The sequence below is a fragment of the Chrysemys picta genome, chromosome 6 (genome assembly GCF_011386835.1).
Source record: "Chrysemys picta bellii isolate R12L10 chromosome 6, ASM1138683v2, whole genome shotgun sequence".
Lineage (NCBI taxonomy): Eukaryota > Metazoa > Chordata > Testudines > Emydidae > Chrysemys > Chrysemys picta.
This window is the reverse complement of record NC_088796.1, coordinates 125,644,350-125,651,939: the sequence shown is the minus strand read 5'-3', so window position 1 is coordinate 125,651,939 and position 7,590 is coordinate 125,644,350. Positions and strand designations below refer to the sequence as shown.

At 51.3% G+C, this 7,590-nt stretch overlaps 1 protein-coding gene across 4 annotated transcripts in view; it reads left to right on the top strand.

Moving 5' to 3' along the window:
- Positions 1-4,436: 4,436 nt before the first annotated feature.
- Positions 4,437-7,590, top strand: part of PCGF3 (polycomb group ring finger 3) — an 82,062-nt gene continuing 78,908 nt past the window's right edge. For 2 of the 4 annotated variants that reach the window (XM_008174211.4, XM_042859139.2), the window contains exon 1: positions 4,451-4,574. The gene's annotated coding sequence lies outside the window, so the exon portion shown is untranslated. Of the gene's footprint in view, positions 4,575-7,590 lie in introns of all 4 variants that reach the window. The other 2 variants (XM_065549784.1, XM_042859142.2) reach the window with 2 other exon arrangements.

The window sequence follows — 7,590 nt, the reverse complement described above, 5'->3', positions numbered from 1 at the left end:
AGAGAGAGATTAATGAGTCTGCTCTACAGCCTTAACTAAGACCTATATGGCTTTTAGGTCATGCAGAGGCTCATGCACTAAGCTCCAGAGATCACAAGTTCGATCCCGCCCACCGCCGACTGGGGTGTGTTGGTGTTGCATCTCCTCTTGTGACACTTGCACATTTGTTAGCTTTGCCATGGTTGCCCAGAGACCTTTCCCCACCAAAAAGGTAATTTGGCTTAAGAGAAGACACACTGGGCTGGAAAAAGCCAGGAGACTATGGGTTCTAGTTTCACTTCTGTTAAGTGCTATTAATATTTCTGTGCAGTTCACTACCCTTTTTACAGGTCAGTGTCTCATATCCCAACCCCAGGAGGCAGGCAACCATCAGTTTTCATGTTTTAAATAAGGTTACAGAAGAACTGCATACGGTCATTTGAGGCAAAACTGGGAATAGGACCTAGGTCTCTTCCAGACAAGTCTCCTCCACTTGGCCATACTGCCTTTGAAGCTAAATGTGCCAAATCTATAGGTTTGGCTTACTGTACGTACCCACTGATCTAGCCACTAGATAACACTTTGCTCTTAGAACCAGGAACAGACCTCAGGAGTAGATACATAAATGTTTAAGACAATAGTGGAATATTGGGTAACCCATGGGCAAAGTGCTATGTCCACTCTAGGGACTGTACCACACAGGACAGCCTACCTGTGCTACCAATTGCTCTTCTAGTTGAAGTGGAAGCCACCTATGCTTTGTCTCTGAAAGTCCTGGGTTAAAATACTGCTGAACAACTATGTGGGGAAATAGTGTGTGAGCATGTAACTAAAGAGTACCATGGAACGTATGCACAAGGGGGAGATGCAGGTTTGCACTGGTAATTTTAATTCGGAAAGTCTTAATTTTGGAGTACTTGTCTTGCAATCTTAATGTTCTTTTATGTGGTTTTTGTATATGTTTGTGCCCCTCAATGAAAATGTGGTCATGGAATAGTTCTAATGGGAAATGGTATTACACCTCTACCCCAATATAACGCTGTCCTTGGGAGCCAAAAAATCTTACCGCGTTATAGGTGAAACCGCGTTATATCGAACTTGCTTTGATCCACCGGAATGCGCAGCCCCGCCCCCCTGGAGCACTGCTTTACCGCGTTATATTCGAATTCGTGTTATATCGGGTCGCATTATATCGGGGTAGAGGTGTATATTGCAGAAACAATCTATTGAGAAGAGAATTTGGCTGTTGTGTTACTATTGTATTAGAACTGCATTTAATAAATTTATATTTCAAGAAAACAAGCCTAATTTTTGAAGGTGTATTATTAGCACTTTACTGAGGGACTGGATGCCTCAGGGCTCTACTAACGAGCTACAGAGCCTTTCATCTATAGGTCACCTGTTTGACCCCAGTCCAGCTCAGCAGAGTTTATAATTTTCCATCTAAGGGGTGATGATTAGCATCCCCTATTTGGGATAAGTTTGGGCCTCAGTTACAGATCCCACATCACAAACTCACCACCATGCTTGCATGAATTGACAGACTTGATAGAGAGACAAGGTGGATGAGGAGGAGACAAGCTTTCGAGCTACACAGAGCTCTGAAAGACTTGATAGAATGTAATAACTGCATGGACCATGGAGTCTGAACTACCCCCTTTTACTCCTAGAGGAAGCTCCTCCCCCAGATCAGCATTGCTCTAATGGCAATGCGGGAAGCTTGTCCACTAAATGCAGAGGACTTCATGTACACTTGTCAAACCAAACCAATGCTTTTCACCAGCACTAAATCCACTTACTTTCATAAACTGCAGTGTATGGTCTATCTGCAAATTAGCTCATTGGGTAATTTGCATATAATTCAGTGTTGCCAGCTCTTGTGAATCTCATGGTAACTGGTGCATTTCTTAAACCTCAGCTCATGGAGGTATTGACTGAATGTCAGTTTTCTTCTTTTTCTTTTATTCTTTAAAAAGTTACGTTTCTAGCCCTCAAAGTTGTAGAAAAAAAGCTTAAAAAGATGTGTAACCTGAGACTCAAACTGGAAGGCAAGTAAAAAGCTCCCAAAAATTAATGGTCTTTAAATGGTCAGGATTTTTAAGCGAATCATGATTTTGGGGGTGACTCATGATTTTGAAGGCTTGGGTTTTTTGGCACTGATGTGTGGAGGTTTCAGTGGATGTTTTTCTGGTGCCTGTAGCAGCGTGTGGGGGATTGGTGCTGTGTGTTTTGGAGTGGGCACCAGCAGATATTTCTGGAGCCTTTTGCTTGTGGGGGTGTTCGCGCATGCCTGGGTGTTATGGTGAGCTGGCACTTCGGGGTGTTTAGCCCAGTCTCTGAGGAGATTGTTGGGGTGTGTTGGTGGGTTGTCAAGGAGTCTTTAGTGCTGGGGTGGAGGGTTGGGGGTGTCTGGCTGTCTAATATGGGGGGTGTCCTTCCTGTGTGTCGGAGGGGTGTATGTGTTAGTGGGTTGTCCGGGAGCTTTTTGCATTGCATTGAGGGTGTTGGTAGATTGTCTTGGAGCCTTTACTAGAGAGTTCTGGGGTATCTGGCTCTGTGTGTGTATGGGGCTGTGGGGAGTCTGGCCTAGTGGGATGCGGGTGTGCAGCCCTGAGTGAGGGTGTGTGTGTGTGTGTGGGGGGGGGGTGAGCAGTTGTCCTAGAGCCTTTAGTGGAAGTTTGGGGGGGTTGTCTGGCAATGGGAATGGGGGTGTGCAGCCCTGTGTGATGAGGGTGTGTGTGTGGGGGGGGAAGGGTTGTCCTAGAGCCTTTAGTGGAGAGTTGGGGGGTCTAGCAGTGGGGATGGGGGTGCCCAGCCCTATTTGTGTGGGGGAGAGGTTTAGTGGAGGGTTGGGGGTGTCCAGCCCTGAGTGAGGGTGTGTGTGGGGAAAGGGTTTAGTGGAGGGTTGGGGGTGTCCAGCCCTGTGCGATGAGGGTGTGTGTGTGTGTGGGGGGAAAGGGGTTTAGTGGAGGGTTCGGGGGTGTCTGGCAGTGGGGATGGGGGTGTCCAGCCCCGTGAGATGTGTGTGTGGGGGGGAAGGGAGGAATTAAGTGGAGGGTTGGGGGGTGTCTGGCAGTGGTGATGGGGGTGTCCAGCCCTGTGAGATGATGTGTGTGTGTGTGTGGGGGGGAGGAATTAAGTGGAGGGTTGGGGGGTGTCTGGCAGTGGGGATGGGGGTGTCCAGCCCTGTGAGATGTGGGTGTGTGTGGGGGGAGGGGAAGGGATTTAGTGGAGGGTTGGGGGGTGTCTGGCAGTGGGGATGTGGGTGTGTGTGGGGGGAGGGGTTTAGTGGAGGGTTGGGGGGTGTCTGGCAGTGGGGATGTGGGTGTGTGTGTGGGGGGGGAAGGGGTTTGTTTAGTGGAGGGGTGGGAGTGTCTGGGGGTGGGGATGTGGGTGTGTGTGGGGGGGGGAAGGGGTTTAGTGGAGGGTTGGGGGGTGTCTGGCAGTGGGGATGGGGGTGTCCAGCCCTGTGAGATGTGGGTGTGTGTGTTGGGGGTGAGGGGAAGGGGTTTGTTTAGTGGAGGGGTGGGAGTGTCTGGGGGTGGGGATATGGGTGTGGGGGGGAAGGGGTTTAGTGGAGGGTTGGGGGGTGTCTGGCAGTGGGGATGGGGGTGTCCAGCCCTGTGAGATGTGTGTGTGTGGGGGGGAAGGGGTTTGTTTAGTGGAGGGGTGGGAGTGTCTGGGGGTGGGAGTGTGGGGGGAAGGGATTTAATGGAGGGTTGGGGGGTGGCTGGCAGTGGGGACGTGGGTGTGTGTGGGGTGGGAGTGTCTGGGGGTGGGGATGTGGGTGTGGGGGGGAAGGGATTTAGTGGAGGGTTGGGGGGTGTCTGGCAGTGGGGATGGGGGTGTCCAGCCCTGTGAGATGTGTGTGTGTGTGTGTGTGTGGGGGGAAGGGATTTAATGGAGGGTTGGGGGGTGGCTGGCAGTGGGGATGTGGGTGTGTGTGGGGTGGGAGTGTCTGGGGGTGGGGATGTGGGTGTGGGGGGGGAAGGGATTTAGTGGAGGGTTGGGGGGTATCTGGCAGTGGGGATGTGGGGGTGTGTGGGGGTGTGGGGGGGGGAAGGGGTTTGTTTAGGGGAGGGGTGGGAGTGTCTGGGGGTGGGGGTGTTGCTAGGTGCTGCTGGAGCCCGCACCCCGTGTCGGTGGGCGGGGCGTTCCCAGCCGCCCCTCACTGGTGGAGGCACGGGGCAGGTTCCCATGGGGATTCCCTGCCGGGGGCGGGGGGGAGGTAGGGCTCCCCGCACGGGTGGAGGGGGCAGGCGGCTGCTCTAACGCGCCCAGCGCGCACACGTCACGTCACGTCACCTCCCCTCCCCCGCGCGGGGCTGGGAGCCGACCCCCCGCGGGCGGCAGCACGAGCGCAGCCCCCTCCCCTCAGCGCGTGGGAAGGGAGGGGGGAGGCGGGCGCGGGCAGTGCGCATGCTCCTGGTGCGCGGCGCCCCCGCTCGGCCGCGCTCGGCGCCGCTCGGCTATTTCCGCCTCTTTGTTTTAAACTCCGGCCGGAATTTTTTCCTTCTTTTGGGGGAGAGTCGGAGGGAGCGGAGCCCCCCCGCGGGCGGACACGGCGCCCCGCCGCCCGGCCCCCGCGCCGCCAGGTCAGTGCCCGGCCCCCGGGCCCCTTTCCCCCCGCGGCGGCCCCGCGGGGCTGACCCCGCTCCGGCGGCCCGGGCCGTGGCAGGCTGCCGGGGAGCAGCCCCGAGACCCCCGGCGCGGGGCAGGGGAGGGTCCGGCGCCCCCCCCCCCGGGAGTCGCCACCTCCCCCCCCCCCCCCGCAGGCTTTCCCCGGGGAGGGGGCGCGGGGAGGGAGCAGGGCCGGCCCCTCCGCCCCCCACAGCCCGGGGAGGGGGCGCCTCAACTTTCTGTGTCGGCAGCGGCCGCTGGGTTTGTCAAGGACGTCTGCACCCCCCCCCCCCCCCCCGGCTGTGTCTGTCCGTCTGTCCGCTCCCCTCCCCCGTGTGTGCGTCCATTCGTCCGTCCCCGCTGTGCCGGTCTGTCTGTCCGCTCCCCCCAGGCCGTGTCTGTCTGTCTGTCCGCCTCCCCCACCCCGCCCCCGTCCGTCCGTCCCGCCGGCTGTGGTGCGGGGGTGTCTGTCTGTGCTTCTATCCCCCCCACCCCCATCCCCGTGTGTCCATCTGTCCGTCCCTCCTCCCCCGGCTTTGTATGGCCAGGGCGCTCCTCGCTGCAGCCCCCCTTCTCCCAGCGTGCAGAGCCGCCTGGCATGTGGGGAGCCCCTCGGCCTGTCCTGTAGGGCCCGGCCCCAGCCGGCTGAGCTCCCTCTGTCCCACCAGCTTGGCAGAGACTCCCCTGTTGTGCAGGGTCTCAGGTGTGTCTGGGTACGGTGAGGGGGGTGGGGGCTGGCGGAGTCTCCTTCTGACCCCCCCCCTGACCCCCCCCCACATCAGGGGTTGCTTTACATTGCTAAGAAAAACCCATCATTTGAAAAATGTCTGTCCCTGGGGTCATCGAGAGAAGTGGGGTTAAACTGGGTGATGGCTCTTAGTGGGGTGTGTGTGTTTGTGTGGGAATGAGGTGTGTGTATGTGTGTGTAGGAATCTGGAATAGCTCATAGGTTTTCAGGCTTGTGAAAAGGATCACCTGAAGTGGTACCAATTGGTAAAATAATGGATCTGTTTTTGCCAATATTTTCTCATGGCCTGACGTTACACCGTTTAGTTTGGTGGTTTTTAACTGTAATGTTGTGTCTTCTCAGCAAGGTGCAAATTTAATAGTCACACTGCAGTGTCTTTTAGTCCACAAGTGATTAGTGTCACCTCAGACTGGCCTGTGAAGAAATGTAGTGTTTCATGAACTTGATACTATCATGGTTAAAGGTTTTGGTACTTACACTGTATTACTATTTGAATGCCCTTTTACTAGTGCAAGTGGAACTCACCTTGGAAAAATTAAATACTTCTAATTTAACATAACTTTAATCCAGGGTTCGTGTAACTGTTTTTCTGCACTCAGGTTTCTGGCTACCAATATATCAAATCCAATCTTTATAGATTCCGCTTAATTATCACATTATGCTCTGGAATTTTCCTTTAAAAACTTTTAACTTTGATGTTCTCCAGCTTTATTACTGCCAAACTATCCTACTTGTTTGTCTTAGAAAAACAAATATCCTTATAAGAAAAACTCTTCAAATTTATAGGCATGTATACCTCAAGGTGCAATGTATACTACAACTTGTAAATCAGATGTGTCACTTCCAATGTTCGTTCTACACTATAATACAATCTAAAGTTCAGATTATTAATGACAGTTCCATGTACTTTGAGGACTTAAGTACAACCTTTCTTCGTGCTAAGTGTTGTGTATGTTCCATATGATAAGATTCCTCAGTGACTGATTTAAATAAAAAGCTGTTTTAACCAGTGATGTGCCTTGTAAAGGTTTGTTTGTAATTCATAAGACATAGGTGAGAAGTTTCCTTTCTAGGAATGGATGACTTGTACACTTAATAGAAAGGCCTTGTTTAAATTTCTTTAGTTGCCCACTAAAACCTATTAATTAAAAGTGTATGTAAGGGAATACATTCTGTGTGGAACTGGAAGAAGTCAGTGATCATTTACCCCCATAGGATGAGGGACACCAAACTTTCTAAAGCGTGCTCTACAGAAGGTACAGTAGAAAAGTTAATTGATTTAAATTTGGGTGCTGGTATAAAGATTGCATTTTTCAAAGCCCTTATCGGACCAAAAATCTGTCATATTTTTTATTCATATGGACTGATCTAGCCAAATCTGATCATGTGAGTCAAGGATGAATACTTGTTAAATTTTGTGTTGTCTTCAAGCTGATTGAGATTCGATATGAATGCTAGCACAGTATAAATGCCTGTCTAGATAAAACTAAACACCATTGTATGAAGGTTTTTTACTACTAGATAAACTCTGAACCAGAACCTCAAGGTACAGTACTATAATCATTAGTTCTGATCAACTTAATCCTGCCTTCTCATAGACTCATTCGACTAAGGCTATGTCTACACTACCGCGGTAAGTTCACCTACGCTATGCAGTTCCAGCTATGTGAATAACATAGCTGGAGTTGACATGCCTTAGGTCGAATTACGTGGGGTCTATGTCGCGGGGAGGTTGACGGGAGAAAAATCTCCTGTTGACTTACCTTATTCTTCTTGTTGGGGGTAGAGTGCAGGGGTCGACTGGAGAGTGCTCTGCAGTAGATTTGGTGGATCTTTACTAGACCCGCTAAATCGACCGCCGGTGGATTGATCTCCGAGCATTGATCCCCGTTGTAGTGTAGACCTGCCCAAACTGTGTCCACTAAATGTGAAATAGACTTGTATTGTAAACAGGTAACCTTACTCAATATTATTTCTTCACTAACATACTTGATTATTAAATTTCTGCTTTAATGGACTTCAATATTATGTTCCCAAATGACTCCTTAAACTAGGTGATCTTTATTTTAGTTAACTGAAAAAATGGACAGTGTAGTGGTTACTCAAGGCTGAAAAATTAGAATCTTTTTGAAAATTGGACTCTACAGTACAGCCCATGGAATACATTAAAATAAATCTCTGCATGGAAACTCCAACTGGCTTATTGATGTTAGGGAGAAGTCACCTGTTGAACTGATGTGAAC